Source organism: Neovison vison, chromosome 7 (assembly GCF_020171115.1).
Source record: "Neovison vison isolate M4711 chromosome 7, ASM_NN_V1, whole genome shotgun sequence".
Classification (NCBI taxonomy): domain Eukaryota; kingdom Metazoa; phylum Chordata; class Mammalia; order Carnivora; family Mustelidae; genus Neogale; species Neogale vison.
The window spans coordinates 13,244,863-13,260,471 of NC_058097.1; positions in this window are offsets into that span (position 1 = coordinate 13,244,863).

Genomic DNA, 15,609 nt, shown 5'->3' on the forward strand with positions numbered 1-15,609 from the left:
TGAAGTCCCAGAAGTCTATTTTCGCTTTTGTTTCCTTTGCCTTTGGAGACGTATCTTGAAAGAAGTTGCTGTGGCTGATATCGAAGAGATTACTGCCTATGTTCTCCTCTAAGATTCTGATAGATTCCTGTCTCACGTTGAGGTCTTTTATCCATTTTGAGTTGATCTTTGTGTACGGTGTAAGAGAATGGTCGAGTTTCATTCTTCTACATATAGCTGTCCAGTTTTCCCAGCACCATTTATTGAAGAGACTGTCTTTTTTCCACTGTATATTTTTTCCTGTTTTGTCGAAGATTAATTGACCATAGAGTTGAGGGTCCATATCAGGGCTCTCTACTCTGTTCCACTGGTCTATGTGTCTGTTTTTATGCCAGTACCATGCTGTCTTGGTGATCACAGCTTTGTAATAAAGCTTGAAATCAGGTAAGGTGATGCCGCCAGCTTTATTTTTGTTTTTCAACGTTTCCTTAGCGATTCGGGGTCTCTTCTGATTCCATACAAATTTTTGGATTATTTGCTCCAGCTCTTTGAAGAATGCCGGTGGAATTTTGATCGGAATGGCATTAAAAGTATAGATTGCTCTAGGCAGTATAGACATTTTAACGATGTTTATTCTTCCGATCCAAGAACATGGAATGGTCTTCCATCTTTTTGTGTCTTCTTCAATTTCTTTCATGAGTGTTCTATAGTTCCTCAAGTATAGATCCTTTACCTCTTTAGTTAGGTTTATTCCCAGGTATCTTATGGTTCTTGGTGCTATAGTAAATGGAATCGATTCTCTAATTTCCCTTTCTGTATTTTCCTTGTTAGTGTATAAGAAAGCCACTGATTTCTGCACATTGACTTTGTATCCTGCCACGCTGCTGAATTGCTGTATGAGTTCTAGTAGTTTGGGGGTGGAGTCTTTTGGGTTTTCCATATAAAGAATCATGTCATCTGCGAAGAGAGAGAGTTTGACTTCTTCATTACCAATTTGGATACCTTTTATTTCTCTCTGTTGTCTGATTGCTGTTGCTAGGACTTCTAATACTATGTTGAACAAGAGTGGTGAAAGTGGGCATCCTTGTCTTGTTCCTGATCTCAACGGGAAGGCTGCAAGCTTTTTCCCATTGAGGATGATATTTGCTGTGGGTCTTTCATAGATAGATTTGATGAGGTTCAGGAATGTTCCCTCTATCCCTATACTTTGAAGCGTTTAAATCAGGAACGGATGTTGGATTTTGTCAAATGCTTTTTCTGCATCAATTGAGAGGACCATGTGGTTCTTCTCTCTTCTCCTATTAATTTGTTGTATCACATTGATTGATTTACGAATGTTGAACCATCCTTGTAGCCCAGGGATGAATCCCACCTGATCATGGTGGATAATCTTTTTAATGTGTTGTTGGATCCTGTTGGCTAGGATCTTGTTGAGAATCTTAGCATCCATATTCATCAGTGATATTGGTCTGAAATTCTCCTTTTTGGTATGGTCCTTGCCTGGTTTGGGGATCAGGGTAATGCTGGCTTCATAGAAAGAGTCTGGAAGTTTTCCTTCTGCTTCAATTTTTTGAAACAGCTTCAGGAGAATAGGTGTTATTTCTTCTTGGAAGGTTTGGTAGAATTCCCCAGGGAATCCGTCAGGTCCTGGGCTCTTGTTTTTTGGGAGATTTTTGATCACTGCTTCAATCTCGTTATTAGATATCGGTCTATTCAGGTTGTCGATTTCTTCCTGGTTCAATTTTGGTAGTTTATATTTTTCCAGGAATGCATCCATTTCATCAAGGTTGCTAAGCTTATTGGCATATAACTGTTCGTAGTAACTTCTGATGATTGTTTCTACTTCCTTGGTGTTAGTTGTGATCTCTCCCCTTTCATTCATAATTTTATGAATTTGGGATTTCTCTCTTTTCTTTTGGATTAGTGTAGCCAGTGGCTTATCGATCTTATTGATTCTTTCAAAAAACCAGCTTCTAGTTTCATTGATACGTTCTACTGTATCTCTGGTTTCTCCCTCATTGATCTCAGCTCTAATCTTGATGATTTCCCTTCTTATGTGTGGAGTTGGTTTGATTTGTTGTTGATCCTCCAGTTCTTTAAGGTGTAGAGACAGCTGGTGTGTTCTGGATTTTTCAATTTTTTTGAGCAAGGCTTGGATGGCTATATATTTTCCCCTTAGGACCGCCTTTGCTGTATCCCATAGGTTTTGGACCGAAGTGTCTTCATTCTCATTGGTTTCCATGAATTGTTTCAGTTCTTCTTTGATCTCCTGGTTGATCCAAGCATTCTTAAGCAAGGTGGTCTTTAGCTTCCAGGTGTTTGAGTTCCTTCGGAACTTTTCCTTGTGATTGAGCTCCAGTTTCAAAGCATTGTGATCTGAGAATATGCAGGGAATAATCTCAGTCTTTTGGTATCGGCTGAGTCCTGATTTGTGACCCAGTATGTGGTCTATTCTGGAGAAGGTTCCGTGTGCACTTGAGAAGAATGAGTATTCTGCTGTTTTAGGGTGGAATGTTCTGTATATATCTATGAGGTCCATCTGGTCCAATGTGTCGTTCAATGCTCTTGTTTCTTTATTGATTTTCTGCTTCGATGATCTGTCTAATTCTGAAAGAGGCGTGTTAAGATCACCTACGATTAGTGTATTCATATCAATATGACTCTTTATCTTGATTAACAGTTTTCTTAAGTAATTGGCTGCTCCCATATTGGGAGCATAGATATTTACAATTGTTAGATCATCTTGGTGGATAGTCCCTTTAAGGATTATGTAGTGTCCTTCTGTATCTCTGACTACAGTCTTTAGTTTGAAGTCTAATTTATCTGATATGAGAATCGCTACCCCAGCCTTCTTTTGAGTCCCATTGGCATGAAAGATGCTTCTCCACCCCTTCACTTTCAGTCTGCGTGTATCTTTAGGTTCAAAATGGGTCTCTTGTAGACAGCATATGGATGGGTCCTGTCGTTTTATCCAATCTGCAACCCTGTGCCGTTTTATGGGTGCATTGAGGCCATTCACATTGAGAGTGATTATTGATAGATACGTTTTTATTGACATCGAGTTACCTTTGAAGTCTTTCTTTCTGTAGACTGTCTCTATATTTCTGTTCAATGCTATTCTTGGGATTTTTCCTCTTTTATAGAACCCCCCTTAATATTTCCTGCAGTATCGGCTTGGTGGTTGCATAGTCTTTTAAGTCTTGCCGGTCTTGGAAACTCTTTATCTCTCCATCCATTTTGAATGTCAGTCTTGCTGGATAAAGTATTCTTGGCTGCATGTTCTTCTCATTTAGTGCCCTGAATATATCTTGCCAGCCTCTTCTGGCTTGCCAGGTCTCTGTGGACAGGTCTGACGTTATTCTGATGGGCTTCCCTCTGTAAGTAAGGAGCCTCTTTGCCCTGGCAGCTTTCAAGAGATTATACCTACAATTATAATTTCTCAATTTGACTATCAGGTGTCGTGATGTTTTTTTGGAGTGTATAATCTTGGGTGGAGACCGTTCAGCCTCTAGTACATGAACGCTGGTTTCATTCGCGAGATTCGGAAAGTTTTCATGAAGGACTTGTTCCACGACATCTTCTAGACTTCTTTCTTTCTCCTCCCCTTCAGGAATTCCAATAATTCTGACGTTGGAACGCTTCATGGCATCACTTATTTCCCTAATTCTGCTTTCGTGGGATCTAAGCTGTTTGTTCCAGGCTTCCTCCTGATCCTTTCTCTCTATCTGTTTGTCTTCCAGATCACTAATTCTATCTTCTGTCTCAGTTACCCTAGCTTTGAGAGAGTTTAGATTGGATTGGAACTCATTGAGAGCATTGTGGACCTCCTCCCTGGTAGCTTTAAGCTCCGCCCTAACATTGTGAACATCCTGTCTGGTCGCTTTCAGTTCGGCTCTAATCAATTCTGTTTGGTCATCCATGGCTTTCTCCAACCTAGCTATTGCCTGGATAATTGTTAGCCTGAATTCTCTTTCCGACATATTGTCTATGTTGATAGCCGTTAGCTCTGTTGCGGAAGGTCCATCCTCTGTATTTTTCTTCTGTTGGGCATTCCTCCTCCTAGTCATTTTGGTGGGAGAAGACTGAACAGATGTAGCTGGATGTATCAACTCTGGTGCAGTCAAGGTGCACCCTGGAACACTTCCTGATCTCCGTCTCAGAAGCCTCAGTCTGGGTGCAGAAGCTGAATAAATTCCCCCTTGGATGCTGGCAGTGCAGGTTCCAAGTTAAAGACCCTGGGGGCGCAGGATCTTTTGCTCGTCCCCAAAGCCAAGGCAGTGGCGGCTGTCTGGGAGCTCCTGACCGCCAGAGAGGTTCCAAGCAGCGATCGCACACTGAGATTTTGCCGCTGGCCGGGGCTGGGAGTGCCCGGCTTGCGCGCACCTCTTTTCAGAGGCGGCTGTGGGTCGGGCGCGCGTCTGGGGCACTGAGAACGGGGCGCTGGTCCGTAAGCCGCAGGCTGGGCTTTTGCGCGCCTCTGTCCGGGGAAGAGTTTCGCGGGCGCGAGGCTTAGACTTTGAAACAATGGCCCGGGTCAAGAAGCGCCCCAGGGCCTTAGAAACCCAGGAGAGCTGGAGCGACGTGCACGCGCATCTCAAGCTTTGTGGTAGGGCTAGCGCGCGTTCTGCAGACCGGCTCCCATCCCCTCACAGGAGCCGGAACCCCGCGCTCTGGGGCACGCTGGCGGCTTAGGGACCAGGAGCCGGTTTCTCCGCCGCACTCTCTCTGCCTCCGCGCCGGGGAGGCCGTCTGGGACCGGGGACTCAAGCCCCTGTCCCTAGCCGCCCTGATTCCCACAGTTTGCCCCCGCGATCCTTTGCTCTTTTGGAGTGCTTTCAACCAGTCTCCGAGTTAATGCTGGTCCCCAGACGCAGGGCACTCTCGCTCGTATCGGGGTATTACTTTTGCACCGGTCGCCTCTGGTGGCTCCCTCCCCCTTTTGTTTATCTTCCGATATCAGTCCGCTGTTCCCATTCCGCTTTACCTGCTCACTGGCGTCTTCTGCCCCTGTAGAGATCCAGACGTGTATAATTCTGATCTCAGGCTGATTTCATGGGTGATCAGAGTTCTTTGGTAGGTAATCAGCTCACTTTGGGGTACCAGCTGAAAAGACGCCTCTTCCTAGTACCCCGCCATCTTGTCCCCCCCAATACCTATTCTTCTGAAACTGTTCCCAAAAGAAAGAAATGGAAGGAAAACTTCCAAACTCATTTTATGAGGCCAGCATTACCTTGATTCCAAAACCAGACAAAGACCCTATCAAAAAAGAGAATTACAGACTAATATCCTTGATGAACACAGATGCAAAAATTCTCACCAAAATACTAGCTAATAGGATCCAACAGTACATTAAAAGGATTATTCACCACGACCAAGTCGATTTATTCCAGGACTGCAAGGTTGGCTCAACATCTGCAAATCAATTAATGTGATACAATAAATTAATAAAATAAAGAACAAGAACCATATGATACTCTCAATAGATGCTGAAAAGCATTTGACATACAGTATCCTTTCTTGATCAAAACACTTCAAAGTGTAGGTATAGAGGGTACATACATCAATATCATCAAAGCCACCTATGAAAAACCCACAATGAATATCATTCTCAGTGGAGAAAAACTGAGAGTTTTCCACTAAGGTCAGGAACACAGCAGGGATGTCCACTATCACCACTGATATTCAACATAGTACTAGAAGTTCCAGCCTCAGCAGTCAGACAACAAAAAGAAATTAAAGCCATCCAAATCAGCAAAGTAGTTAAACTATCACTCTTTGCAGATGATATGATACTTTAAGTGGAAAACCCAAAAGACTCCACTCCAAAACTGCTAGAACTTGTACAGGAATTCAGTATAGTGTCAGGATATAAAATCAATCACAGAAATCAGTTGCATTTCTATACACCAACAACAAGACAGAAGAAAGAGAAATTAAGGAGTCAATCCCATTTACAACTGCACCCAAAACAATAAGATACCTAGGAATAAACCTAACTAAAGAGGCAAAGAATCTGTACTCAGAAAACTATAAAGTGCTCATGAAAGAAATTGAGGAAGATACAAAGAAATGGAAAAATGTTCCATGCTCATGGACTGGAAGAACAAATGTCTATGCTAACTAAAGTAATCTACATGTTTAATGCAATCCCTATCAAAATACCATCAATTTTTTTCAAAGAAATGGACCAAATAATCCTAAAATTTATATGGAACCAGAAAAGACCTCGAATAACCAGAGGAATGTTGAAAAAAAAAAACCAAAGTTGGTGGCATCACAATTCCAGACTTCAAGCTCTATTACAAAGCTGTCATCCTCAAGACAGTATGGTACTGGCACAAAAACAAACACATAGATCAATGGAACAGAATAGAGAGCCCAGAAATAGACCCTCAACTCTATGGTCAACTAATATTTGACAAAGCAGGAAAGACTGTCCAATGGAAAAAAGAGAGTCTCTTCAACAAATGGTATTGGGAAAATTGGACAGCCATGTGCAGAAAAATGAAACTGGACCATTTCCTTATTCCACACACAAAAATAGACTCCAAACAGATGAATGACCACAATGTGAAAAAGGAATACATCAAAATCCCTGAGGAGAACACAGGCAGCAAGCCCATCGACCTCAGCGGCAGTAACTTCTTCCTAGAAACATCACCAAAGGCAAGGGAAGCAAGGGCAAAAATGAACTATTGGGACTTCATCAAGATCAAAAGCTTTTGCACAGCAAAGGAAACAATTAACAAAACCAAAAGACAACTGACAGAATGGGAGAAGATATATGCAAATGACATATAAGATAGAGGGCTAGTATCCAAAATCTATAAAGAACTTACCAAACTCAACACCCAAAGGACAAATACGAACAGAGGACACAAACAGACATTTCTGCAAAGAAGATATTCAGATGGCCAACAGACACATGAAAAAGTGCTCCACATCAGTCAGCATCAGGGAAATACAAATCAAAACCGCAATGAGATACCACCTCACACCAGTCAGAATGGCTAAAATTAACAAGTCAGGAAATGACAGATGCTGGCGAGGATGTGGACAAAGGGGAGCCCTCCTCCACTGTTGGTGGGAATGCAAGCTGGTGCAGCCCCTCTGGAAAACAGCGTGGAGATTCCTCAAAAAGTTGAAAATAGAGCTACCCTACAACCCGCAATCACACTACTGGGTTTTTACCCTAAAGATACAAATGCTATGGTCCGAAGGGGCACATGCACCTGGATGTTTATAGCAGCAATGTCCACAATAGCCAAACTATGGAAAGAACCTAGATGTCTACCAACAGATGAATGGATAAAGAAGATGTGGTATATATATACAATAGAATATTATGCAGCCACCCAAAATGAAATCTTGCCACTTGCAACGACATAGATGGAACTAGAGGGTATTATGCTTAGTGAAATAAGTCAATCAGAGAAAGACAATTATCATATGATCTCCCTGATATGAGGAAGTTGAGAGGCAAAGTGAGGAGGTTCGGGGGTAGGGAAGGAAAAAATGAAACAGGAGGGAGACAAACCATAAGAGATTCTTAATCTCACAAAACAAACTGCGGGTTGCTGGGGGGATGGGGGTATGGCGAGGGTGGTTGGGTTATGGACATTGGGGAGAATGTGTGCTATGATGAGTGCTGTGAAGTGTATAAGTCTGACGATTCACAGACCTATACCTCTGGGGCAAATAATACATTATATGTTAATTAAAAATTATTTTAAAGAATTATTAACAAAATAGTGGAGGCTAAGTACTGGCTGGTGGCACAATAGGGAGCCCTAAAGGCTACAGATATAAGGGGAGTTAACACCACCTGCAGGCTTCTCTCTCTACAGATATCAGCAATGTGCACTCACAAAAAAATGATGGCAAGAGTCCTGAGAAGGCATCCCTCATACGTGTTACAGGCTTAAGGGTGAGGAAGAGCAGCTGCAGAAGGATGGCCATGGAGCCCAGCCCAGATTCTTCTTCTCCATCTCCCCTATAAAAACACAAACACAAACAAACAAAAAAATCACTGGTGATACGGTGTAAAAAAAAAAAAAAAAAAATCAAGGGAAATAACTTCATAATACCAAGAGACAAAACAACCAACAGAACCAAACCTACATATAAAACAGATGTTGGAGCTATCAACATTTAATAAGAAATAACTATGTGAGTGCCTGGTTGGCTCAATCCATGCAACTCTTGATCTCAGGGTTGTGAGTTCAAGCTCTACATTGTATATAGAAATTACTTAAAAATAAAATCTTATAAAAAAAATTTTAAGTAAAATAACCACAAAAATTTGTCAAAGGCTCCAATGGAAAAAGTAGCAACACTCATTGTCAGATGAGTAATTTCAACAGAGATGGTAACTAAGAAAAATCAATGAAGATGCTGGAAATAAAAAACACAGTGTTAGAGTTCCAGATTGTCACTGGCTAATTCATCAGTAGACATAGCAGAACTAAGGGAAGAATTACTGAATTTGAAAATACCCAAACTGAAAGAGAGAAAAGAGGAAAAATTTAAATATATATATATGAATGACAATATCAAACCATCTAACAGATACACAATTACAATTCCAGAAAGAAAAAAATGATGGGAAATTGGGTAGAATAAATATTTGAAGGGATAATGGTTAAGAATTTTCAAAAGTAATGGCATCTATCAAACTACAGATCAAACCACCAAGCAAGATAAATATCCAACTTCTGAAAACACAAAACAAAGAGAAAATCTTAAAAGCAGCCAAAGGGGGAAAAATTTATAAAGAGAAATACACATACAAATGATAATAGCCATCTTGTTAGAAACATGCAAGCTAGAAGACAGTAGAGTGACATTTTTTGAGGACTGGATGAGAGAGTGACATCAAGATGGAGGAGGAGGTGACTCCAGCCCCCATTTTCCCCCTCCACACACACACACACACAAAAGCAATTAGATACTTAACCATAAATAAAAAATAGCTCTGGGAGAGTTCAAAAGTCCACCTAAGATGCTTCACCAACAGAGGTGTCTCTGTGGTGCAGTTGGTTAACCATCCAACTCTTAAGTTTGGCTCAGGTCATGATCATAGGGTTGTGGGATCAAAACCTGCATCAGACTCCCTGCTCAGCAGGAAGTCTGCCTGAGATTCTCTCTCTCCTTCTCCATCTGCCCTGCCCCAATAAACGATTAAATCTTTAAAAAAGAAGACGACGACGACAAAGAAGAAGAAGCTTCAGCAACACAATAGAGCAAAAAACCTGAAAATAACCATACATAAAAGGTAGAAAGAAGTTTCATTTTGCCTGCATCATTCCATCCCCCGGGCTGGCACTGTTCTGTGCCAAGAGGGAACTCCCCCACCCAAGAGAGTTCCCCATGCTGGTAAAAGGAAAGCAGGGTGAGCAACAAGTTTCCCCAGCCTTCAGAGCACTGCACAAAGAACCCACTTCAGTTTTACCCTCCCCAGAAACCAGCAAAGCTGAGACCTTTAGAAATGGCTAGGAACAACGAACAAGGGCAGGGGCTCCCAATATCACTCACAGTGTGATCAACTGTGGTTCCTAGTGGCCTGCTCTGCAGAGGACCACAAAAATTTTCAGGAATAAGGACCTCAACAGCCCTTGCAGATGCTACAGACCCCAACCCTGGCTTTCTTCGCTGAGAATTTCATTACAGACCTCAGCAGACTGCTTCACAGAGGTCCCCACCAGCTTTTTTTATTGCTGAGGAAGCCAACAGCTAGCACAGCCCCTGCAGACAGATGTCCTGCAGATTTTGCCATGATATTTTCACCCTGCAGGTTTTTAGGCTCACAGATATCAGCTACCTGAGTCCCTCCATGCTCCCTCCACACCAAAACCCAGGTCCACACTGCCAGCATCAGCTTCAACAGCTATGTGCATGCAAGATACCAGCACAGGGCCCCACAGCTGCTCCCCATCTGCATGTAGATAGTTAAGGCCCCCAGAATGGCTTGTAGACTCAGAGATGGCCGGGACTCCAGTCATTGCCTACACTGCCACGGGAGGCCTGACATAGGAGCACCTAAATAGGTAAAGTAAATATTAACAAAGATAAAGGGAGAGTTAGACAACAATACAATAGCAGCAAAGGACGTCAATACTCTATTTTCATCAATGGATAGATTATCCACACAGAAAATCAGTAACAAAACACTGGCCCTAAAAAAACACATTAAATCACATGGACTTGATATATTATACAGATCATTGCATCCACAAGCAACAAAAGACATGTTCTTTTCAAGCACACATGGAACATTTCGCAGGACAGATCATGTTAGGACACAAAACAAGTCAATAAATTTAAAGACTGAAAAAAGATCAAGCACCTTTTCCAATCCAGTGGTATGAAACTGGAAATTAATTGTAAAAGGAAAACAGGAAAATTCCAAAATTGTGGAGATTAAACAACATGCTACTAGACAACCAATGGGTCAAAGAAGAAATCAAAAGGGAAATCAAAATACACCTTCAGATAAAGGGAAATGGAAATACAACATACCAAAACATGTGGAATACAGCAAAAGCAGTTCTTAGTTCACAGCAATAAATGCCTATCTCAAGTAACAAGAAAAATCTCAAATAAACCACTTACTCTTGAGCCTCAAGGAATGAGAAAAAGAATAAACAAAGCCCAAAATTAAAAGAAGGAAAGAAATAATGAAGATCAAAGTGGAAATAAATGAAGTAGACTAAAAGGATAATAGAAAAGATTAATGAAACTAAGAGTTGTTTTTCTTAAAAAATAAACTAATATGACAAAACTTTAGCTACACTAAGAAAAAAAAGAGAAGGGGCTCAAATAAAATCAGAAATGAAAGAGGAGACATCACAACTGTTACCACAGAAATAAAGGATCCTAAGAGACTATTATGAATACATACCAACAAATTAGACAGCCTAGAAAAAAATGGATAAATCCCAGAAACATACAACCTACCAAGAACTAATCATGAAAAGAGAACACCTGAACAGATTACTAGTAAAAAGGCTGAATCAGTAATAAAAACCACCAAAAAAACAAAAGTCCAGGACCAGACAGTAATTCACTGGTAATTCTACAAAATACTTAAAGAATTAATACCAACTCTTGTCAAACTCCAAAAAAAAAAAAAAAAAACAAAAAAACAAATGAGGAAGGAACACTTCCAGACTCATTTTACAAGGCCAGCATTATTGTTACTATTGTCACTATTGATACCAGAAGCAGACAAGGATGACACAAGAAAACTAAGGCCAATATCTGTCATGAACATAGATGCAAAAATCCCCAATAAAATATGAGCATACCAAATTCTACAATACATGAAAAAAATCACATACTATGCAAATGGGATTTATTCCAGAGCTGCAAGGATGGTTCTACATCTACAAGTCAATTAACATTTTATACTACATTGACAAAATGAGGGTAAAAATCATATGATCATCTCAATACATGTAGAAAAAACATCTGACAAATTTCAACACTTACTGATAATCAAAACTCTCAGTAAGTTGGGTATAGAGAGAACATACCTCAACATAACAGCCATAAATGACAGTCAGACAGCTAATGTCATATTCAGTGGTGAAAAACTATAATCTTTTCTCTAAGATCAAGAATAAGACAAGGTTGACCACTCTCACCACTTTTGTTCAAAACAGTATCAAAAATCCTAGCCAGGATTTTTTTTTTTATTTCTTCGCAAGAGAAAGAAATAAAAGTCACCCATGGGGCACCTAGGTGACTCAGTCAGTTAAGCAACTGCCTTCAGCTCAGGTCATGAACCCAGGTTCCTGGAATCTGGCAGTATTGGGCTCTCTGCTCAGTGGACAGTCTGTTTCTCCCTCTCCCTCTGCCCATGCTCTCTCTCTCAAGTAAATGGTGTTTTGTTTTTTTTTTTAAGTCATCCAAATTGGAAAGAAAGAAGTAAAACTGTCACTATTTGAGGTTGACATATTATAAACAGAAAATATTAGGACTACCAAAGAACTGTGAGAGCTAGTAAAAAAATTTCAATAAAGTTGTAGGATTCCAAATCAGTATACAAAAATCTATTATGTTCCTATACACTAATAACAAACTAACACAAGAAAAATTAAGAAAACAACCCCATTTTCAACTGTGTCAAAAAATAAAATAAAATACCTAGGAATAAATTTAACCAAAGAGGTAAAAGACCTATACATTGAAAACTATAAGACAATGATGAAAGAATTAAAGAAGACACAAATAAATGGAAAGATATTCCATGTTCATGGATATGGAGAAAATAATTGCAAATAATATATTAGATAAGGAGTTAATATCCAAAGTACATAAAGAACTCAAACAACTCAAGAGCAAAATAACAACAACCCAATTAAAAAATGGGCAGAGGATCTGAATAGACATTTTTCCAAAGAAATAGAGATGGCAAATAGGTACATGAAAAGACACTTAACATTATTTATCATTGGGGAAATACAAGTCAAAACCACAATGAGATATTACCTCATACCTGTTAGAATGGCTATTACAAAAAAAATAAGAAATAAATGTTGGTGAAGATGTGGAAAAGGAATGCTCATGCACTGTTGGTGGGAATGTAAATTGGTGCAGCCTCTATGTTTTACTCCACTGAAACAGTGTGGAAGTTCCTCAAAACTATCATATGATCCAGCAATTCCACTTGAATTTTTAATTTGAAAGAAACAAAAATGCTACCTCAAAAAGATGTCTCCACTCCCATGTTCATTGCAGCATTATTCACAACACCCAAAACATGGAAATAGCCTAAGTGTCCACTGATGGGTGAATGAATAAAGACGATGAAATATTATTCAGCCATTTAAAAAAAGGGACATCCTGCCATTTGCAACAACGTGATAGAACTTAAGGGCTTTATGCTAAGTGAAATAAGTCAGATGGAAAAAGATAAATACCATATGATCTCATTTATATGCATAATATTTTTAAAAATTTAAACAAGCTCATGAATACAGAGAACAGATTGGTGTTTGCCAGTGGCAGGGTTTTTTGTGTTTTTTTTTAAGATTTTTTTATTTCTGTATTTCAGAGAAAGAGACAGAAATAGAAAGAGCAGGAGCACATAGGAGAGGGAGCAAAATGAGGGGGTCCATCCCAGGACCCTGGGATCATGACCTGAGCCGAAGGCAGATGCCATCCAGGCACCCCAGAGGCAGGAGTTTCATCCAAATATAAATAAATACACACACACACACACACACACACACACACACACACAAAACATATATGATACATATATAATATATATTTAATAATACTGTGTTAGAGTCAAAATTACAAAGAAAGCAGATCTTTCTTATAAGAAAAATATTATAACTGTACAGTGATAAATGTTAAACTTATTGCGATGATCATTTCACTATATATATATATATATATAGAACCATTATGTTATATATCTGAAACTAATATATTACATGTCAATTATATCTTAATTTTTAGAAATAAATCAAGGAGTTAGAAAAAAACAGTTAGTAAACCAAAATAGCTCATTCTCTGAAAACTAATCAACAAAACAGAAATTGTTAACTTGATTTCTAAAAGAAAGCACAAGCAGACAAAAGAAATAAGGTCAAAATGGGATTTTTTTTAAATCATGAGACTACTTTGTACAACTATATGAAATAAAAACATTTTAAATAATATATAGATGAAATAAACAACATTATAAACAAGTGAATTATGTAAAAAGAAAAACAGAAATAGAAAGTCATAAAAGAGCTCCTCTGACAAAAAGACAGTAGACTCAGTCAGTTTCACAAAGAAATCCACTAAACTTGTAAAGATCAGATTATGTAAACACTGCTTAAGCCATTTCAGAGCACTGAAAGAAACAACATCCAAATTATTTTTATAATGCAAATTTAACATCAATTCTAAAACCAAATACTGCATAATAAAATAACTATAAGCCAATCTCATTTATTAATATTAATGCAAAAATTATAAATAAAATATTAGCAAACACAATCCAAAAACCCATCATGATCAAGTAGTGTTTATTCCAGAAATTTAAGAGGGGTTCGGTATTTGGAAATCCATTAATTAATCACTTTAATAGAACTACTTTTCTAAGTGATGGAACAAACAATCGTAAAATTTGTAGGGAACCAGAAAAGAATTGGAATCTCCAAGGAAATGTTGAAAAAGAAAAACAAAGCTGGGGACATCATATTGCCTGATTTCAAGCTATATTACAGAGCTGTGATCACCAAGACAGCACGGTACTGGTACAAAAACAGATCAAGGGAACAGAATAGAGAGCCGAGCTATATATCTTCAACTCTATGGTCAAATAATCTTCAACAAAGCCAGAAAAAATATCCAATGGAAAAAAGACAGTCTCTTCAATAAATGGTGCTGGGAAAATTGGATAGCCACATGCAGAAGAATGAAACTCAACCGTTCTCTTACACCATGCACAAGATAAATACACAAAGATAAACTCTAAATGGATGAAAGACCTCAATGTGAGACAGGAATCCATCAAAATCTTTAAGGGGAGCATAGGCAGAAACCTCTCTGACATTGGCCACAGCAACATCTTTCAAGACATATCTCCAAAGGCAACAAAGCAAAACTGAACTTTTAGGACTTCAAGATAAAAAGCTTCTGCACAGCAAATGGAAGAGTCAACAAAACAAAGAGGCAACCCACAGAATGGGAGAAGATATTTGCAAATGACACTACAGATAAAGGGCTATTACCCAAGATCTATAAAGAATTTCTCAAACTCAACACCCAAAACACAATCAAGTCAAAAAATGGGTAGAAGACAAGCACAGACACTTCTCCAAAGACATACAAATGGCTAATGGATACATGAAAAAAGGTTCAACATCATTAGTCATCAGGGAAATTCAAATCAAAACCACACTGAGATATCACCTTACACCAGTTAGAATGGTAATAATTGACAAGGCAAGAAACAACAAATGTTGGAGAGGTTGTGGAGAAAGGGGAACCCTCTTACACTGTAAGCAGGAATGCAAGCTTGTGCAGCCACTTTGGAAAAGAATGTGGAGATTTCTCAAAAACTTAAAAAAAGAGCTACCCTATGACCCAGTAATTGCACTACTGGTTATTTACCCCAAAGATACTGATGTAGCGAAAAGAAGAGATACATGCACCCCAATGTTCATAGCAACAGTGTTCACAATAGCCAAACTGTGGAAGGAGACTAGATGCCCTTCAACAGGTGAAGGGATAAAGATGTGGTCCATATACACAGTGGAATATTACTCAGTCATCAGAAAGGATGAATACCCACCATTTGCAATGACATGGATGGAACCAGAGGATATTCTGAGGGAAATAAGTCAAGCAGAGAAAGTAAATTATCATATGGTTTCACTTATATGTGGAACATAAGGAATAGCATGGAGGACATTAGGAAAAGGAAGGGAAAACTGAAGGGGTCAGGGGAATCAGAGGGGAAGACAAACCATGAGAGACTGTGGACTCTGGGAAACAAACTGAGGGTTTCAGAGAGGAGGGGTGGGGGGTGGGTGAGCCCAGTGATGGGTAGTAAGGAGGACATGTATTGCATGGAGCACTTGCATGGGTGTTATATGCAGACAATGAATCATAGAACACTATTTC